Raw genomic sequence first — 21,795 nt, forward strand, 5'->3', positions numbered from 1 at the left:
GGAGGGGCGGGGGAGGAGGGAGGAGGAGGGAGGAGGCCGGGAGCTCGCGGCGGCGGAGTCCTGAGTTCTCGCGAGGGTTCCGGCCCTGGGCGGCGACTCCGCGGGAATTTTCAAAACTCTGGAAGCTGGGAGGCGGGGGAGAGAAGAGGGAGAGGGAGAAGCCGGATGGGGAAGGGCGGATCTTTTACGTATGATAGGTTCTTTCTGCCCGGGGGCCCTGAGGGAGAGAAAGACTACGAGCCCCAGAGCGCCCTGCGCCGCAAGTGGCTCGGGGCGCCGGTCGCGCGCCAGCTGTGGCGTCCGGAGTGGCGGCTTCGCCGGGGACCCTGCGGCCCCGCTGCCGTCCCGTGCTGGCAGCTGCGGGCCCCGCTGCGTCTTTTTTTGCCCAACATGGGGTCCGTGTACAACTTGGGGAAGCGCTTTTTCACCTTTTGTTTTTTTTCCCTGAGGTTCTAGCGTGTTTTCCTGCCCAAAGGTTGCTCACGTGGCTTAGCTTCATCTTTTTCGTTAACATTTTATCTGTGTGTGCGTGTGTGTGTGTGTGTGTCACTTTCTCGGTTTATCGTTACTACCTTAGAAGTTTGTCCCAGCACCAGACAGGTTTCTAGGCAAATAGCCGGGACTGTGTCTGCAGTACTGAGCAGGAAAGAGAAGCTTTATAAGGTGAGGATTCTTGCAGGCTGCACTAAAGCAGGAAAGTTTCTCCATTTCTGTCACTGTTATCCCACCTGCTTTTTCGGATACTGCCTTTTAAAAAGTTGTTCTATAATTTGTGTTTATTATAACTTCTATGATTTGTGTTATAACTTCAGAGCTTTATAAGGTATTGTGCTAAGTTGTGGCAGGGAAGGAGTTAAGAGTACTGGTTTGGGTTGATCCTCATAATTATTTTAAATACTCCTTCAAACAGAAGCCATCTGTCTGTCCCAGGTGCTGATGTGGGTGGCTGCCTTGCTCCACGTGCTACACTTCCATGTTTTGACGTTATTTTGTGCTCAGTTCATGAGTACTGTACTTCTGGGTAGTCAGAGCCAGGAGTTAACAACCCGGGCGTGCTGCTGGTGAGCTATGCGACATGAAAATCAAGCGAAATCTCTGGCCCTGGTTATCAGATTTGTAGAGCAAGAGAGACTGGATTACAGGGTTGACTGACTGACATTAACTTTGCCCTAAGAACCGAATCAGTTGTCAAATTCGGAAATCTGTCTCATGATACTTATTATCCCTATGAACTGGCCTTGGGATTAAACTTCCAGTTTCAATCTTTGCTTCCATCCTCACCAACAGAGTGATCTCTGGATGACTGTCTATCATCTGGATCAACTGTATCTGACCTAGACTATTTCCCCACATAGTTTCTGAGAGTCCACTTCAATCAATAAAAACCTGCGATGAAAATATGCTGCCTGTGTTAGTGCATGTGTTTCCTTTTCTGCCTCTGCCCCTGCCTCCCTGCCCCCACCACCCCTGTCAGCCAGCCACACTGGAGAGGTATACTGTATCTCTTTAAACCGTTGCCCTCTGACTTGCTAGTCTTTCAATTGCATTGTAAACTGAATTCCCAATGCAAAGCTCTAATTCAACTCTTTTTCCTCTTTCAACCGTTTAACTATGTATATGCCAGTTTATTTTAATGAGCTTAAAGAAAATTTTAAAAATCCAGGTTTGGCAATCAAGTGAGTTTGAGGGAAAGCTGATTAAATAATCAAGTCTCTTTTATGTAACACTTCACTGCCTTGAATGTGCTTGGCTTGTCCCAAAGTGTTTTTACCATGGCACCCATTTATGCTGTGGGACATTTTGCTCCCATTAGTGTTCCACAGAATAGTAAACACAGCTGCACGAAAATGAATCTTGATGTGAATGGAAGGGGAGAGGGAGTGGGAAAGGGGAGGGTTGTTGGTGGGAGGGACGGTATGGGGGGGGAAGCCATTGTAACCCATGAGTCGTACTTTGGAAATTTATATTCATTAAATAAAAGATAAAAAAAAAAAAAAAAAACACAGCTGCAAAGCTGTCTCTTCCTGGGGAGAGCATATGTGGTGAAAAGAACATGACCATTCCAAGCCAGACAACCTTGGGTTTTAATGTTTTTCACTATTTTCTAGCAACTTGACTTTAACAAGATTACTTTTCTCCCTGAGCCTCTTTTCTCCACTAAGAAGAAAAGATGATACTTTCTTTGCAGAGTTATTGCAGATGTTAAAAGAAAGTATGGGGGCCGCGCTGTGGCATAGCAGGTAAGGCTGCCACCTGCAGTGCCGGTGTCCCATAGGGGTGCTGCGTTAAGTCCCGGCTGCTCCACTTCTGATATAGCTCTCTGCTATGGTCTGGAAAAGCAGCAGGAGATTGCTCAAGTCCTTGGGCTCCTGCACTTGTGTGGGAGACCCAGAGGAAGCTCCTGGCTCCTGGCTTGGGATGGGCACAGCTCTGACCATGATGGCCAACTGGGGAGTAAACCAGCAGATGGAAGGCCTCTCTCTCTCCCTGTCTCTCCTTCTCTTTCTGTGTAACTCTAACTTTCAAATAAATTACTAAATCTCTAATAATAAAAAGTATGTACCTAAATCAGAACCTCATTCTCTTATCACTTATATAGCCATTACATTACTATATATTGATGAAAGGCATAGAAAATGATAACTAGTACAGATCTTCATATTTCAGGGCCAGTGTTTTGGTGGTAAAGCCACCACCTGCAGCACCAGCATCCTATGTGGGTGCCAGTTCATGTCTCTGCTGCTCCACTTCCCATTCAGCTCCCTGCTAATGTGCCTGAGAAGGCAATGGAAGATGGCCCAAGCACTTAGACCTCTGAACCCACATGGAAGATCTGGAAGAAGCTCCAGACTCCTGGCTTTAGCCTGGCCCAGTCCTGGCTGATGCAGCCATTTAGGGAGTGAATCAGTGAATAGAGGATCTCTATCCTTTTCTCTCTGCAACTCTGCCTTGCAAATGAATAAATCCTTGAGAGAGAGAGAGAGAGAGAGAGAGAGAGAGAGAGAGAGAGAGAGAGAGAGAGAGAGAGAGAGAGAGAGAGAGAGAGAGAGAGAGAGACTGACTTTAAAAAAATAGGTATGGGCCGGCGCCGCGGCTCACTAGGCTAATCCTCCGCCTAGCGGCGCCGGCACACCGGGTTCTAGTCCCGGTCGGGGCGCCGGATTCTGTCCCGGTTGCCCCTCTTCCAGGCCAGCCCTCTGCTGTGGCCAGGGAGTGCAGTGGAGGATGGCCCAGGTGCTTGGGCCCTGCACCCCATGGGAGACCAGGAAAAGCACCTGGCTCCTGGCTCCTGCCATCGGATCAGCGCGGTGCGCCGGCCGCAGTGCGCCGGCCGCGGCAGCCATTGGAGGGTGAACCAACGGCAAAGGAAGACCTTTCTCTCTGTCTCTCTCTCTCACTGTCCACTCTGCCTGTCAAAAAAAAAAAAAAAAAAATAGGTATGGCAGAAGGCAAAACTTTACCGTCTCAGAGTCTCTGACTGGGCTTGAGAATTAAATTGATAGAAATTAAGGGGGAAAGTATACAGATTTTTCACTTGTAAGTGGGGTTTCCTATAGGAAGATGAAGCCCTCCAAAAATAACAAAACCTAAATGCTTGTATAGTAGGTCAAACAGAATGATGTTTGTGGAAAAGCAGCTAAAATGAACAGGAAGGACTAAGGAAGAAAAGAGGCATTTCCACAAAGTCTGTACAGATTTTTCTCAGCCTGGACTCCCCACCTTAAGTGGCAAGAATGTTTCTTCTCTCCTGCATCAAGAAGGACAATGTATCCTTTCTGTACAAGGACATTTCAAAATGTGGGCAGAAAATGGAGTTGAGATAAATTTACTTTTTTGCAAAAAATAGTTTTGAAATCATGCATAGAAGTAGTCTTCAAAAATTTTGTTTAAAAACACATTATGAAAAAAAAAAACTATGCAGGGATTCCAAAATCATTTTGCACTAAAATAGCCTTGTCTTTTAATTCCATTTTCCAAGACTTTTTGAAGTATCCTCATATCTGCTCTTCAAGTGCCTTTTAGCTTGAAATAATCCTTATGCTAAAGTGGCATATTTTGGGGTGACATATTCTGTAATGTTTCAGCATTAAATAAAATCTATAGTTTTTAAAGAAGAAAAGTAAATTTTTTTTTGACAGGCAGAGTTAGACAGAGAGAGAAAGACAGAGAGAAAGGTCTTCTTTTTCCTTTGGTTAACCCCCCCCCCCCCCCCGCCCAAATGGCTGCTAAGACCGGCGCGCTGCACCGATCAGAAGCCAGGTGCTTCCTCCTGGTCTCCCATGTGGGTGCAGGGCCCAAGGACTTGGGCCATCCTCCACTGCCTTCCCGGGCCACAGCAGAGAGCTGGACTGGAAGAGGAGCAACAGGGACAGAATCCGGCACCCCAACCGGGACTAGAACCCGGGGTACCAGCGCTACAGGCAGAGGATTAGCCAAGTAAGCTGTGGCGCCGGCCGAAAAGTAAATTTTTTTTAAAGATTATTTATTTGAAAGGCAGAGTTACAGAGAGGGAAGGAGAGACAGACAGAGATCTTCCATCTGCTGGTTCACTCCCTAAATGGCCACAACAGTCAGGGTTCAGCTAGGCAGAAGCCAGAAGCCTGGAGCTTCTTCCAGGTCTCCCACATGAGTGCAGGGTCCCAGGCACTTGGGCCATTCTCTGCTGCTTACCCAGGCACATCAACAGGGAGCTGGATTGGAAGTAGAGCAGCTGGGACCTGAACTGGCGCCAATATGGGATACCAGCACTTCAGATTGCAGTTTAACCCACTATGCCACAATGCTGGCCTTGAAAAGTAAATATTTTTATCGCTAAAATATAGTCTTTATGCATTTGAAAATTGTATAAATGACACCCCAAAAAGCTGCAAATATTCTCTTTCTGAACACTGGTAATATTTGTGATAAATATGGTACCAAAATTAATATTGTCTTAAAAATCATTCTCCTGGGCCCGTGCTGTGAGTAGTGTATAAAGCCACCACTTGCAGTCCCGGTATCCCATATGGGCTCCAGTTCCAGTCCAAGCTGCTCCACTTCCAATCCAACTCTCTGCTATAGCCTGGGAAAGCAGTGTAAGATGGCTCAAGTCCTTGGGTCCCTGTGCCTGTGTTGGAAACCTGGAAGACACTCCTGGCTCCTAGTTTCAGATTGGCCCAACTCCAGCCATGGTGGCCATTTGGGGAGTGAACCAGCAGATGGAAGACTTGTGTCTCTCTCTCTCTGCCTCTGCCCCTCTGTAACTCCGCCTTTCAAATAAATAAATAAATAAATAAATCTATCTTTTAAAAAAAATTCTCCTTTTGCCACTCTCTCTGTTTCATAGTCTCATCTCTCAAAATTACTTTTCTCAACTCAATCAATCTCTTCTTGTTTTGGTAATTTCTTCCAGAGTTAGCTACTTCCATTGTAAGTGATGAAATGTGTTAAGTCTCCACTTCAAATCTTAGCACTGCTTTGAGCAAGGTCATTCCCTTTACTGTAATTCAGAGTTAAACTTTGGATTCTTGGTTTTTATATTCCAGTTTCAGCAGTTTTCACTGTAGAAGTTATCTGAAGACAGTCTTCTATGTTCTAGAAGTGGTCTACAAACCAGGCTTTAGCTTCTCCAGGAACACTACAAGATGGATTTAGCTTAAATGTATATTAAACTAAGAGGCATTCCCTCAAATGAGTTTAAATGCATTTTATTTTTAGACAACCTACAAGACAAAATTTTTTCCTTGGCCGGCGCCGCGGCTCACTAGGCTAATCCTCCACCTAGCGGCGCCGGCACACAGGGTTCTAGTCCCGGTCGGGGCGCCGGATTCTGTCCCGGTTGCCCCTCTTCCAGGCCAGCTCTCTGCTGTGGCCAGGGAGTGCAGTGGAGGATGGCCCGGGTGCTTGGGCCCTGCACCCCATGGGAGACCAAGAAAAAGCACCTGGCTCCTGGCTCCTGCCATCGGATCAGCGCGGTGCGCCGGCCACAGCGCGCCGGCCGCGGCGGCCATTGGAGGGTGAACCAACGGCAAAAGGAAGACCTTTCTCTCTGTCTCTCTCACTGTCCACTCTGCCTGTCAAAAAAAAAAAATTTTTTTTTTCCTTAAAAACAATACCTCCACTCCAAGTTAATCATGGTTAAAATAAATGAAGAACTCAAAATAACATCAGTTGTGGGTGACAAACAGCAGCCAGTTCTGACGAGCAGTGATAGAGCCAAAGTAATTGCCAATTTTGTTACCGTTTTTCCATTTCTAAATGATCCTTAAAGAAAGTCACAAATGGGGTCATACTATACTCACAGTAGTCCCTCAGAGCCACAGTGCCATCTGGACACATGTTGTCACTGATATAGAACTGGTAGTTTTTAAAAATAGCAAAGATGTCCTTGATTTGTCCCACAGCCTCTGGCATAAAAGGTTTTACTCTTTCCAGTCCCTGTTCTTAGAGTTTGCCTTGGATTGATTTTCTGTAATCTTTGATACACTGGTAGGCTTCTGCTGGGAAGCTGGTTTCCTGCAGGTGATGGTTCATGACAACACCAGTGATTACTGTGCTTTCTGAACAAGAAAATCATTAGTGTTACCCTCTGTCCTACTGACTATCTTCCCTTCCAACCTCTAGCCGAAATCTCCAGATCTCGTAAATTTCGGAGACCATCTCATCATAGCTGATGAGGTCCTGGTGGATAACCATGATGGTGGCTGGGAGGAGACAGCAGTGCTAGCTCAGCTGGACCTCAGAGTTCAGAGTCAGCGTGGTGCAGCCAGAGCAGCCCTCAGGGGTAAGAGGAGCAGGCAAAAAAAAAAAACAAAATTACTTTTTAAAGTCTACATATTGGGTCTGGTGTTGTGGCACAGTGGGTTAAGCCGCCATGTGTGAGGCCAACATCCCATATTGGAGTGCTGGCTTGAGAACCAGCTGCTCCACTTCCAATACAGCTTCCTGCTAATGTACCTAGGAGGTCAGCAGAAATTGGCCCAAGTACTCAGCTCCCTGCCTGTTGTGGGTAATTGGGGAGTGAACCAGCAAGTTGTTCTCTCTTTTCTTTCTCTGTCATTCTGACATCAAAGTAAATAAATAGATAAATAAAATCTATATTTTTTTTTCTAAAACAATCCATGTTTCTTAAATCCAAAGGGCATCTTTAATGGTAGATTTTGAAATACCACTATGGTTACCTGCAGGGTGTGTACTCACATAGCAATGTGTACTTTGCATATTTTTTTTTTCAATTTCTAGCTCCTCAAGATTCATGCTTGCTTTGGAGCATTGTCATATAAGATTCCAGAGGGCATGTGATGGTTATATGCTTCTTTTAACCAACAATATTGCCAACATTATTGAGGAATCACAAATCTTTCACTTGTCTGAAGTTCTCTGCCTTTAAGGAAATCCAAATGAGAAATGTTGACTATGCAGAGTTAGAAAGAGATAGAAATGAGTAGAATCATTTCCAGTGTTCCGTGAGGGAAGAGGGTATCTTAACAAATGCCTTGTGTCAAGTTTATGAGATGGATTCTCAATCTTATTTTGTCACATGAACTTCTTTTAATCCTGTTAAGCTTTCATTTCCTGTGTCAATCATGGTGTTTACAGGGTGGTTTAAGTCTCCAAAGCATTTTAAATTGCTAGTCAAGGGGTTGGCACTGTGGCATAGCAGGTAAAGCCAATGCCTGCAGTGCCGGCATCCTATATGGGCACTCATTGAGTCTCGGCTGCTCCACTTCCAATTCAGCTCTCTGCTAATGTGCCTGGGAAAGCAGTGGGAGATGGCCCAGGTCCTTGGGGCCCTGCACCCATGTGGGAGACTCAGAAAAAGTTCCAGGCTCCTGGCTTTGGATCAGCCCAGCTTCAGCTGTTGTAGCCATTTAAGGAGATGGGAAGGCCTGTCCTCTCTCTGCCTCTGCCTCTCTGTAACTCTGCCTCTCAAATAAATAAATCTTAAAAACAAAAATTGTTAGCCAAAGCAATATTGCATGGTTTATATTGTAAATTAAGGGTGAGGGTGTGTTTTGGTTTGGTTTTGCTTTTTGCCTTTTCTGATCTTTACTCCTACTTGGATCCTTTATGTGGTTTTTAATAAAATTAAGGTAGATTTGTTGGATTTGATTAAGAAAAGTGTAGATATATAGTAACAATTTTTTGCCATGTAATGTTTGTGCTATTATTTTATTTGAAAGGCAAAGAGACAGAAAGAGATGTCCCATTACTGGTTCACTCCCCAAATGCATGCAACAGCCAGGGCTGGGCCAGGCTGAAACCAGGAGCCCAGAACTCAGTCTAGATCTCCCACGTAAGTGGTAAGCACTCAAAAACGTGGAGAAAAATAAATTAAAAATCTTTTTTAAAAAAGAAAAGACCTAATCCAACTTGTTTCAATGAGGAGATTTTTGCTCAAAGTCATATTTAGCTTTTGGCAATCCTAGACAGCCATGCACTAGGGTTCCTAAATCTTTGTCTTTTGCTTTCTTCTCTAGAAGAAAAAAATCACCTTTATGACACAATTGCAAATAAAATAAATACACTCTATTCTCTGGCCCACTTAAAAAATCAATGTGGATAATTAAACAGGAAACAAAATGCAGTTTAGATATGAAAGAGAAACAAAACATTTCCAGCTGAATGAACGAGAAAAATATCTTACACTGTAATTGTTGGCACCAAGTTAATAGAAAGGGTACTCCAGCAAAGGAAGTTAATGAATAATGTTGCTATCTGCACCTGGATGAGAAGCCTGCTGCCTTGTAATAGAAGTGGGGATAAGGATTCATTATAGCTTCTATCACCTGTATTCTAATTGCATTTAGTAAATTGTCTTCCTGACTGTATTATGAGATTTATTAGGGCAAAAACAATATCAACGTTTTTCCTCCACACTGAGCGAAGTACCTGGTATATAGCAGGTATTCACTTTTTTTTTTTTTTTTTTTTTTTTTTTTTTAATGAATGAGTGAGTGAATACATCTTCCCTTCTACCCAGTTAAGAACAAGACAGGGAGCCAGCGCTGTGGCATTGTGGGTAAAATCGCCGCCTGCAGTGCTGACATCCCATATGGGTGCTGGTTAGAGTTCCAGCTGCTCGACTTCTGATCCAGCTCTCTGCTGTGGCCTGGGAAAGTAGCGGAAGATGGCCCAAGTGCTTGGGCTCCTGCACCTGCATGGGAGACCCAGAAGAAGCTCCTGGCTCCTGGCTTGAATTGGCCCAGCTCTGGCCACTGTGGCCATCTGGGGAGTGAACCAGTGGATGGAAGACCTCTCTTCTCTCTCTCTTCCTCTCTCTCTCTCTCCCCCCCACCCCCCACCGCCTCTGGGTCTCTGTAACTCTGCCTTTCAAATTAAAAAAAAAAAAGGCAAGACAGAAAAAAAGATAAAGAGGTATCTAACAATAAAAGGAAACTTGAGGGACTCTCCCTGTGGTATCCATTAGAAATAGATTCCGTGAGAGGTATGCTTTATTGCACTTTATTTTACTTCCAGTGTTTTTAGAGATGTGTTTTAATTTACAACTCATGTTGATTCAGTTGAGTTGGACGTGGATCAACCCCTCAAAGCACAAAATCCAGGCACTGTATTCAAGTAGAGGCAGAACCTCCACCAGACTCTGTTCACGCACCGAGTATCTCCCGGGGATAGCACTTGTGCTCAGGTGTTAAGCAATTTCTGATCAAAAGACAAATCTGCCTATTTATTGCCATTTCAAATTCTTGATGCCCTGAGAAATTTCAGGTGACAAAAAGATGACAATGGTCTAAAGCTCTGTGATAGTTCCATAAATACAGGTGGTCTTAACTTTTTTGTTTTATTAACTTTAAAAAAAATTTGAGAAACAGAGACATCGAAACAGAGAGAGAGACAAAGATAACGCTCCCAATTACTCACTAAATGTCCTTAATGTCTGGGGAAGCTGGGAGCCAGGTATTCAATCCAGGTCTTCCAGATAGGTGGCAGGGACCTGACTACTTGAACCACCACGTGCTGCCTCCCAGATCCACATTAGCCGGAAGCAGGAAGCAGGAGCTGGAGTCAGGACTTGAATCCAGGCACTCTGATGTGGGAGCATGGGAACCCTGATCTGAGTCTAACTGCTAGGTCAATCACCTGCCCATGTTTTAGCTCCACCCCCACGCCTGCATTGTCTTTCCCTTGAAAGAGTGAGCAGTGAAAATGTTACATCCTTCACAGCTAATCAGATGCCATCCTTGCCCCACTGCACTACAGCCTTCTGACCCTCTTAGCCTAGGTCTTTTCCCACCACTTTCTCAGCCTAGGTACTTTTCATGCTGACCATCCTGATTGCTTCCTCATTTTTCCTGGTCCTATGTATTACTGTGTGGTTGAATGTCTTCTGTGGACACAATGAAAATTTACCCTTGCGGTGGGTGTTGTGCTGCAGTGGGTTAAACCACCACTTGTGACGCATGCATCCCAAATCAGAGTGCAGGTTAGAGTCCCAGCTACTTCACTCAGGTACCTGAGAGGCAGCAGATGATGCTCAAGCGCTTGACTCCCTGCCACCTACGTGAGAGACCCAGATGGAATTCCCGGCTCCTGATTTCAGCCTGGCCCATTGCCAGGTGTTGGTGAGCATTTGGGAAGTGAACCATCAAATGGAAGATTTCCTCTCTCTCTCTCTCTTCCCCCTTTCTTTGTCTTTCAAGTAAGTAAATCCTTCTTCAAAAGAAGAAAGAAAACCTCCATTTGTCTTCCTATGTTATATTTTGTTTTCATTCTTGTCCAAAGCCCTTTCTTTGTTCTCGCCTTTGGTCACTTTTCTGAACTATATGGTCACTACTATTTTCTCAATTTTTATGCTATTTGATTCCTTACTTACTTTTTAGTCTTCTGAAAATGTTCTTACTCCCTTGGACTCTTGCTTCTTTCCTGGCATTTTATATGACCGACACTTGTGCTTAGTTCTGAAGGTTGAAAAGATGGGTGAAAAGAGAAGTGGGATCTGGCTTGAGGCACATGCAGGCCTGTTGGGGCGACAACATCTTAACCCTGGCTCTATTCTTGGCTTTGAGGGAAACCAGGGCTCCTGGAGACTGACTAGTAGGAACCACATTCTTTAGAAATTTACATATAAACCAAAGCTCTAATTTGCTGAATGACAATCCTGGATATTTCTTTGCCTTGGCTAGGATCTCTATATGCCCAATGCAAGGCACTCCCTCTTCTGATAGCGAGGTCCATGGGAAACCGAGAAATCCAAAGGTTGCTTGGTGAACATGAAATGAGTGTATTGGGGCCAGCGCTGTGGCACAGTGGATAAAAGCCGCCGCCTGCAGTGCTGGCATCCCATATGGGCGCCAGTTCAAGTCCCGGCTGCTCTACATCTGACCCAGCTCTCTGCTATGGCCTGGGAAAGCATTAGAAGATGGCCCAAGTCCTTGGGCCCCTGCACCAACGTGGGAGACAGGGAAGAAGAACCTGGCTCCTGGCTTCATATTGGCGCAGCTCCACTGTGGCCATCTGGGGAGTGAACCAGCAGATGGAAGACCTCTCTCTCTCTCTCTCTCTCTCTGTGTGTGTGTGTGTGTATGTGTGTGTAACTCTGCCTTTCAAATAAATAAATAAATCTTAAAAAAAAAAAAAAAAGAAATGAGTGTATAAAGGCAAGGGTGATTTTGAGAGGTGTTTGACCCAGGTTCTGGGCAGCCTGATGATTCACAATTGCCTCTCAACACCCAGCAGTTGGTGCTGGATAAACACAGCCAACTCTGGGCCTCTGACTTCCTTTCCTCCCCTGGCTTGGCTATTGCCTTCCTGAGCACAAGGTCAGCCCCAACAGGGCACAGCACAAAGAGTGGGATTTTGCTGATAAAAGTACAGTCAGGCTCGTATCCCTGGGGTTGTTTCCAGGGCACTGTGAGTGGAGTATTGGGTGCTTCCAAGATCTTCCACCACACATCTATGCATTCAGTCCCCCTGATTTACTCCCACTGTGGTCAAATATACTCACTATGTGTATGGATTTTTTGTTATTTTTAGAGAGCAATCTTATTTCCCTTATTTTAGTTTTTGGCTTTCACCTTGATAGATTATCATGTACCAATATCATCCTCTCCTGTAATTGTAAAAGAACAATAAATAATAGCTTGTTGTTTTAGTAAAATGTACACACTGTGAAATTACTGCAAAGAATGAGGAGTTGCCAAGTTGTTTGCTAAGGCCATTGCCTCATTCCTTGAATACTAACAAGGTGGGGTGGTACTGAGAAAGAGCACACTCTGACCTAGGTTAGAATTCTGACTCCTCTACTCATACTGGGAGGTGCTGGGTGATTACTTGACTTTTTCTATTTTTAGAATTTTTTTTACTTGAAAGGCAGAGTCATACACACACACAGAGAGACAGAGACTGAGAGAAAGAGAGAGATCTTTCATCTGCTGCTTCACTTCCTAAATGGCTGCAATAGGCCAGGGCTGGACCAGACTCAAGCTAGGAGCCAGGAACTCAATCCAGGTCTCCTATAGGGATGGCAGGAACTCAAGCACATGTACTATCTTCCCCTGCTTTCCCAGGCACATCAGCAGGGAGCTGGATTGGAAGCTGAGCAGCTGGAGCTCAAACTTGTGCACTGATATGGGATGCTAGTGTCACAGGCAGTAGCTTATCCCACTATGCCACATTGCCTGCGCCTATACTTAATCTTTTCTTTCTTTTTTTTTTTTTTAAAGATTTTACTTATTTATTTGACAGCTAGAGTTATAGACAGTGAGAGAGAGGGGACAGGTCTTCCTTCATTGGTTCACTCTCCAAATGGCTGCAACGGCTGGAGCTGTGCAGATCCGAAGCCAGGAGCTAGGAGCTTTCTCCCGGGCTCCCATGCAGGTGGCAGGGCCCAAGCATTTGGGCCATCCTCCACTGCTATCCCACGCCACAGCAGAGAACTGGACTGGAAGAGGAGTGGCTGGGACTTGAACCGGCGCCCACATGGGATGCTGGCACCGCAGGTGGAGGATTAACCTAGTGAGCCATGGCGCCGGCCCCATGCTTAATCTTTTCTAAGTCAGTGCTACTCCAGGTGTAGTCTTCAAACTACCTGGACAGGTCTGCAAAGGAGATGAAGAAGTGGTACAGAATGTCAAGTCACCTGTTGCACTAAGCACACTATTTAGTTCAGCTGACTTTTTTTTATTTCCTGAGTAAAACTTTCTCAATGAAGGAAGCAGCTGCATTCTCACTTAGACTCATTATCATTAAGATGGGGGAAGTGGTACTGTGGTGCAGCAGGTAAAGCTGCCGGCTGAGACACCAGCATCCCATATGGGCACCGGTTCTAGTCCCAGCTGCTCCACTTCTGACCCAGCTCCCTGCTAATGGCCTGGGAAATGCAGTAGAAGATGGCCCAGGTGTTTGGGCCCCTGCACCCACGTGGGAAACTCGGATGAAGCTCTTGGCTTCGGCCTGGCCCAGTGCTGGCCATTGCGGCCATCTGGGGGAATTAACCAGCAGATGGAAGACCTCTCTGTATAACTCTGACTTTCTAAGTAAATAAATATCTATAAAAAATTTGGAAAATAATACAAATTTTATAGGGTTGCTATTATCAGGATAAAATTAATGGTGATGATGTATGCAAAATGCCTGGCATGCTAGATGTACAATAAATAGTTGTTTGTTGCTGTTTGATGATTTTAAAAAAAATTTATTCATTTGAGGGCCAGAGAGAGCGAGAGAGAGAGTGAGCTCCCATACAGTGGTGCACCCCCCAAATGTATGCAACAACTGGGACTGGGCTGGACAAGGAGCCAGGTACCAGGAACTCAATCTATGTGGGTGGTGAGAAGCCAGGCACTTGAATCATCATTGCTGTTTCCCAGTTTCCACATTATCAGGAAGCTGAAGTCAGGAGCTGGAGCTGAGGGTCAGATCCAAGTATTCCAATATGGGATGTGGGTGTCCCAGTCAGATTCTTTGTTTTTTGTTTTTTGACAGGCAGAGTGGATAGTGAGAGACAGACAGACAGAAAGGTCTTCCTTTGCCGTTGGTTCACCCTCCAATGGCCGCCACGGCTGGCACATTGCGGCCGGCGTACCTCGCTGATCCGAAGGCAGGAGCCAGGTGCTTCTCCTGGTTTCCCATGGGGTGCAGGGCCCAAGCCCAGTCAGATTCTTAACCTTGTAGGCCAGACACACATGCTTGTTATTGTTGTGTTAAAGCTCTACTTGTTTATTTATTTATTTGAAAGGCAGAGTGACAGTGAGAGAAGGAGAGAGGAGAGAAAGAGAGTAAGAGAGAGAGAGAGAATCTTCTGTCCATTGGTTCCCTCCCCAAATGCCCATAACAGCCAGGCTGGGCCAGGCTGAAGCCGGGAGCCTGGAACTCCATTCGGGTCTCCCACAGGAGTGTCAGGTACCCAAATACTTGAACCATCATAAGCTGCCTCTGAGGCACATTAGCAGGAAGCTATACCCTAAGTGCTGAGTAGCTGGGACCTGAACCAGGCACTCAGGATTGGGATGCTGGCATCTCAAGCAGGGTTTAACACACCACAACACCCACCCTTTGTGGTTGTTTTTGTCAGTTTCTGCTGCACCAGTGAGCACTAAGAGAAAACTTTCCCAGAAAGTATAAAACTGGCAACAGGCTCAGAAAAGGCAAAAGCAGCAAGGGGCCAAGGGTTTCACATACAGCTGTTCACCTCATTATTCTGAAGATTCCATGCCTGTCTAAGCATCTATTCTCCTCTATAAATTGGCATAATAGTGCTGCCCTGTAGAGCTATTACAAGACCTAAATTGCATGCTCTGTGTAAAATACCTAGAACAGGGCAAGACACAGAGCAGGTGTTCATTGAATATTAGTTTTCTTCCTTCTCTTTCAGCAGCATTAAGGACATTTGCGAGAGTATTTGCATATTTTGGGGAACAGTAAACATATGCAAGTTTTCTAACAGTAACAACTCCAGAATTTCAGAAAATACTTGAAGGTAGGGGTAGGGCAGCTGAAGGACTGTGCAGGTAAGAGTTGCTGCTCCTCCGCACGCGGAGGAGCCGCACCAGACCGGACGCTTGTTGTTCCCTTTTTTTACAAGTCCTTTCTATAGTAAAGTAAGAATAAGTAAACAGCAAACTCCCAAAGCAAGAATGAGTAGAGAGAAATGAGAAAGAACAAAGTAACGAACTTCCCCGCGAACTCTCCAACGCACTCTCCAACCAACCCACACCACCATGCCGTCTCTCTCCTCCTATATAGTCCTCTCCACCAATCCGTGCTCTGCTACCCACACGCCGAGCGCGCCGCTCTCCTCCAATCAGGAGCGGCTCTTGCAGCTTGTCAAGTTGGTGAGAGGCAGCTGGGTAGAAGCTGTACGCTCCTCTCCCAGTGCCACATTGTGGGAGAGCAGATGCATAGAATAAGTCTTAATTCCAGTAACAGTATAGTCCGAGTTGCTCCCCACAACAGTAAGAAAAGAAATACCACGGCAGAGTCCTTTCCTTCAGTCGATTTTGGGAGAGAATTTTGAGCTCTGGCCCAGTCTGTTCATGTTGGACCTAGTGACATAAGCCTCCTAAAGAGCTCTCTTTCTGGAACTCTGGGCTTGCCCTCCTCACTGAGCTGAATGTTCTCCTCCCCACTGCTTCTCCAGAGTGCCTGCTCCTTCGCATTCCTCAAAGGTCCCCCACTTTCCCACGCCCTCTCACCGTCGAGTCTGTGCTTAGTGGGACTTTGTCATACACACTCATCCTTCTAGTGTTCTTGGTTCCAGGACATCCAAGGATTTCAAAATCTTCGGATGCTCAAGTCAGTTTCATAAAATGCCATCATACACACATCCTCCTGTATGCTCTATGATCTTATTTTAAATGTTTTCTTTGTTTACTAGAGAGGGAGAGAGAGAGAGAGAGAGAGAGAGAGAGAGGAAAGCCCCCATCTGCTGGCCCACTCCCCAAATGTGTGCAATAGCCAGGGCTGGGCTGGTTCAAAACCAGTAGCCAGGAACTCAATCCAGGTCTCCCTCATGGATGGCAGGGATCCAACTACTTTAGTCATCATTGCAGCTTCCTGGGGTTTGCAATACCAGAAAGCTGGAGTCAGTGGCTGGAACCAGGTCTCCAACTCCAATTCTGATGTAAGCAGGTGTCTTAACCATTGTCTTGACTGCTAGGATAAACACCCCTCCACATATACTTTCAAAAATCTCCAGATTGCTTGCAATAGTTGGTACAATGGGGCCGGCACTGTGGCATAGCGAGTAAAGTTGCTGCCTGCAGTGCCTGCAACCCATATGGGCGCCGGTTCAAGTCCTGGCTGCTCCACTTCCGATTCAACTCTCTGCTGTGGCCTGGGAAGGCAGTCGAAGATGGCCCAAGTCCTTGGGCCCCTGCACCCATATGGGAGATCCAGAAGAAGCTCCTGGCTTCAGATCAGCACAGCTCTGGCTGGCCACTGCAGCCAATTAGGGAGTGAACCAGCTTCTCCTCTCTCTGTGTAATTCTGCTTTTCAAATAAATAAATAAATCTTAAAAAAAGAGAAAGGTCTGTAGTTCAAAAAAAAAGTGTTACATAAAAATATATTTGGTACAACATAAATACTATGTAAATATTTATTATACTGCATTGTTTAGGGAATAATTACAAGAAGTCTTTACATGTTCGGTGCAGATGAAATATTCATTTTTCTTTTCTTTCTTTTTTTTTTTTTTTTGACAGGCAGAGTTAGACAGTGAGAGAGAGACACACAGAGGGAAAGGTCTTCCTTTCATTGGTTCACCCCTCAAATGGCTGCTACGCCAGTGCACTGCACTGATCCGAAGCCAGGAGAAGCCAGGTGCTTCCTCCTGGTCTCCCATGTGGGTGCAGGGCCCAAGCACTTGGGCCATCCTCCACTGCACTCCTGGGCCACAGCACAGAGCTGGACTGGAAGAGGAGCAACCAGGACAGAATACAGCACCCCAACTGGGACTAGAACCTGGAGTGTCAGCGCCACAGGTGGAGGATTAGCCTAGTGAGCGCTGGCCATAGATGAAATATTTTTCAAAAATTTTAAATATTTCCTTTAAAAATCTTGTTTTAGAAAGATCTATTTCGTTTATTTGAAAGACAGAGGGACAAATAGAGAGGGAGAGACAGAAGGAGAGAGATCTTCCATCTGCTGGTTCCCTCCTCCAAATGGCCACAACTGCTGAGGGTCAGCCAGGCCGAAGTCAGGAAACTGGAACTCCACCTCCGTCTCCCACATGGGTGGCAGAGGCCCAAGTACCTGAGTCATGTGCTGCAGCTTTTCCAGACACATTAGCCTGGAGCTGGATCAGAATTACAGCAGCTGGGACTTGAACCAATATAGGATGGCCAGCATCGAATCTGCTGCAACACAGCACTGGCTTCGATTTTCCAAATAGTTTTGATCCAAGGCCAGTTGAATCTGCATCCCAAGGGTAGGGAGGGCCATCTACATCATCTTGTTCACACTGCAAACAAATGAAAAAGACTAGTTGCTTCTGTATTACACAGCATGACCATCAATTGTCTCCTAATAATTGTATGTGTGTCTTTAAATATATAGAGAGTTTACAACATTAAAATTCATAGGCAATTAATTGAGCTTTAGAATTTACTGCTTCAGTAATGTTTCTTTATCTCACGCTACAGAAAGAACTAGTATTTGTGTTTTATTTTTAAAATGAACGTCCCTGGCCGGCGACACGGCTCACTAGGCTAATCCTCCGCCTTGCGGTGCCAGCGCACCGGGTTCTAGTCCCAGTTGGGGCGCCGGATTCTGTCCCGGGTGCCCCTCTTCCAGGCCAGCTCTCTGCTGTGGCCAGGGAGTGCAGTGGAGGATGGCCCAGGTGCTTGGGCCCTGCACCCCATGGGAGACCAGGAAAAGCACCTGGCTCCTGGCTCCTGCCATCGGATCAGCGCGGTGCACCGGCCGCGGCGGCCATTGGAGGGTGAACCAACGGCAAAGGAAGACCTTTCTCTCTGTCTCTCTCTCTCTCTCACTGTCCACTCTGCCTGTCAAATAAATAAATAAAAATGACCTAAATGAAAGATCTCTGTGAGAGAGATCCCGGCAGAAAGAACAGGCCATCAAAGAAGGAGGTACCTTTCTCTGAAGGGAGGAGAGAACTTCCACTTTGATTATGGCCTTGTCCAAATAAGATCAGAGTTGGTGAACTCAAGAGGCTTCCATAGCCTTGGCAGTTCATGACAAGACCGTCGGGTGATTACTGATGTCATAAATAAGAGTGCCAATTGTTAAATCAACAACAGGAGTCACTGTGCACTTACTCCGAATGTAGGATCTCTGTCCTTAATGTGTTGTACTATGCGAATTAACAGTAAAACTACTCTTTAATCAGTACTTTATACTTTGTGTTTCTGTGTGGGTGCAAACTGTTGAAATCTTAGTATATAAGAAGTTGATCTTCTGTATATAAAAATAATTGAAAATGAATCTTAATGAAGAATGGGATTGGAGAGGGAGTAGGAGATGGGATGGTTTGCAGGTGGGAGAGTGGTTATGGGGGGAAAACCGCTATAATTCAAAAGTAGTACTTTTGATATTTATATTTATTAAAGTTTTCTAAAAAAATGTGTCCCCATTTTACAAAATAGAATCATCTGATGCTGAAGTTGTATACTAGATTTCAGTTACTGAAAGCCAAATGTGTATATCTCATAAAAGGAGGATATGATCACACACTTTTCTCTGGTCATCACCTGCTTGTACTCTTGTACTTTATTATTTGTGAGCTTTTAGAAGGACAAAGTTGGTGTATTCTTACCAAGGCCAAGCTTTAATACAAGACTAGGTCAAGCTCTTGAGTGTTCTGAATATAACTGCTGATGAGATTCAGTTTTTCTATCCCTTGTGATTAGACACAATCCTTGTCGCTCCCCCTCTTCGCGGAGGAACGACACTAAACCCTGCCTAGGCTTCATATCCGAGTCACAGCACCATTATGTCGCTCCCCGTCTTCGTGGAGGAACGACACAGGACCCTGCACTGTTCTTTTGTCTGCTCGGCCCTCCCCGGGTTTGCTGCTGGTTCTTCCCGGGTTGGCTACCGACCCTTCCACCTCCGTGGAAGGGCGGTTCCCCCTGCCACTTTCCCCACTTCCGCAGGGGAGCGGCACACCGCCGGCCGGCTCTCTCGGGGGCTGCACAGGTGTTCCTTCAGATAGATGTTCCTGGTGCATGCTGTCTTTCTCCTCCTTTATAGTCCTCCTCCGCCAATCCCAACTCGGCTGCCCACACGCCGAGTACGCTGCTCTCCTCCAATCAGAAGCAGGTCCTACAGTTTATTGGTTGAACTGGAGGCAGCTGTGTAGAAGCTGTTTCCTCCTCTCCCAGCGCCATATTGTGGGAGAGCAGATGCATAGAATAAGTCTTAATTCCAGTAACAGTCTAGTCCGAGTTGCTCCCAGTTGCTCCCCACAAATCCTTTTTTTTTTTTTTTTTTTTTTTTAATTTGACAGAGTTAGACAGTGGCCAGAGTACACCGATCCAGAGCCAGGAGCCAGGTGCCTCTTCCTGGTCTCCAAGCACTTGGGCCATCCTCCACTGCCTTCCAGAGCAGAGAGCCGGACTGGAAGAGGAGCAACTGGGACTAGAACCTGGTGCCCATGTGGGATGCTGGTGCCGCAGGCGGAGGATTTACTAAGTGAGCCATGGCGCCAGCCCCAGACACAATCCTTTTAAATTAACACATCCAATACAAAAAAAAGATGAAAATTACAGAGATTTGCAAGGATTATCGACATTTTATTGTTCTGTCATTTCCTGGTTAAATAGCTTTGAGCAAGTTACTTAAATCACTCCACATCTTAGTTTTTCCTAAATACAAAAAGATTCAGTTTTATCCTCAGAGGATTATTATGAAAACTAAATGAGTTAACATCTATAAACTACTTAGAACTGTGCTTGGCATTTAGTATGCTCACTGCAGATGTAAAAATATTAAACAAAACTAGTTTCTTCAGTCATGTCCCTTACTTAGGATCAACCCTCATAATACAAATAATAAATCCTAGTCTTTTAAATTTTTTAAAAATATTTATTTATTTGAAAGGCAGGATTAGAGACAAAGAGGGCGGGACAGAGGGAGGTCTTCCATCCCCTGGTTCACTCCTCAAATGGCCGCAACGGCTGGAGCTAGGCAAGGAGCCAGGAGCTTCTTCCAGGTTCTCCCATGCAAGCGCAGGGGCCCAAGCTGTTGGGCCATCTTTCACTGCTTTCCCAGGCCATAGCAAGGAGCTGGATCAGAAGTGGAACAGCCAGTGTCAACTTTGGATGCTGGCACTACAATGGCTTTACCTGCTATGCCACAACACCAGTCCCTGTTTTTGAAAATGTAATTGATTTTCATTTATTTGAAAACCAGAGACAGATGAGAGAGATTTCCTATCTGCTGGTTCACTCCCCAAATGCCTGCAATCGCTGGAACTGGGCCAAGCTAATGCCAGAGCCCAGAACTCAGTTTGGCTCTCCCACGTCAGTGGCAAATATCCAAGAACTTGAGCCATCACCTGCTGCTTCCCAGGGTACACACTGGAATCTGAAGTAGAGCCAGGATTTGAACCCAGGCACTCTGACATGTGATATAGGCATTTCAATCAGCATCTACATTATTAGACTAAACATATATCCTTGTTTTTGCCTTTTTAATTAGACAAAGAATATTAAAATTACAAGTTTCTCTAAAGTTTTGTTTGTGTCTCTGTCACATACTAGATACCCAATGAGTATCTGTTGAACGAAAGTAGATTAAATAAGTGATGTTATGCTTCTTTTATTTTCCATGTTTATTTCACCTTTTTCACTCTAACAATATGCAGCAACTTGCTTTGGGAAATTATTGCCTTTCTCAGTCACACAGAAGGAGACCTAGGAAAAGGCTATCATGATACAAGGATGGTTCTTTAGAAGGGCTTGTCCCCAGCACCATTCTCCAAGGGGTCCCAATAATCAGGTTGTTTCACACTCCTAGGATCTTGGTTTGCTCTACTGTCTAAATATTTCCCTGCCATATGCCAAATCCCAGGCTTACTTTGGAGGGAGGCTTAAGGAACATGAGCAGATTCTAGTATATTTAAATGGTTAACATGATGTTCCTAGCTGTTGTTTTATTCATTAATGAATTCTGGAAGGTCATCAAAAAATTGTAAATTTGGACTTAGATGATGATTATTTAAAAAAATATACAGAATATCCTTGGTAATAAAAATAAAGCAAGCTGCAATTCGGGGTTAAGTTGGAGCATATGGGACTCCAGATGTCCTTAGAGGGCAGCCATTCAGAAGTTCATAAATCCCTGAATCCTCCTCTGTGCCATCCTTAGAACAACTGTTGCTGAGTACAGAACACTGGCACATGAATGGACAGATGACCGCAACTTGTCCTTCTCTGGCCAGGCACTCTTGCCAGTCAGGCCAGCCCTCAAGACACAGAAAGAGCTTGTCCTGAATTTCCCCGAGGGCCAAGAGTGCTAAGAACTGTTCAACCAGGAGAACAAAACCCCGAGTACTGGTGCACGTTCCCCAGCCACACAGCCCAGCAACACAAATCCCAGGCCAGGGACAGGCGATGCCTGCTGGCTGCTTTGGGAGAAAGGGTCCAAACCCACCTGTTTCACCTTTGCTGAGGTTCAGCCTTAGTGACTGGAGAAGATGTGCTGCCCTTCCAGTGCCATAAGACTGACCTCTAGACTGGCAGTCATTCTTACACAAAGGTTACATGCATGGGTCTTCAAAAAGTTCATGGAGGATGCATATTATGAAAAACTTTGCATGGGTTTCACATCTTTCTTTGCAACAGAATTGAAAAAAGAATGTCTTCTTATTCCAGAGAAACTCCAAAAGGGCA

The 21,795-nt window shown here is 45.4% G+C and overlaps 1 pseudogene; it reads right to left on the reverse strand.

The window, feature by feature from the left end:
- Positions 1-6,101: 6,101 nt before the first annotated feature.
- On the reverse strand, positions 6,102-6,675 carry LOC138844990 (translationally-controlled tumor protein pseudogene; annotated as a pseudogene).
- Between the last annotated feature and the right edge of the window lie 15,120 nt (positions 6,676-21,795).

Source organism: Oryctolagus cuniculus, chromosome 13 (genome assembly GCF_964237555.1).
Source record: "Oryctolagus cuniculus chromosome 13, mOryCun1.1, whole genome shotgun sequence".
Lineage (NCBI taxonomy): Eukaryota > Metazoa > Chordata > Mammalia > Lagomorpha > Leporidae > Oryctolagus > Oryctolagus cuniculus.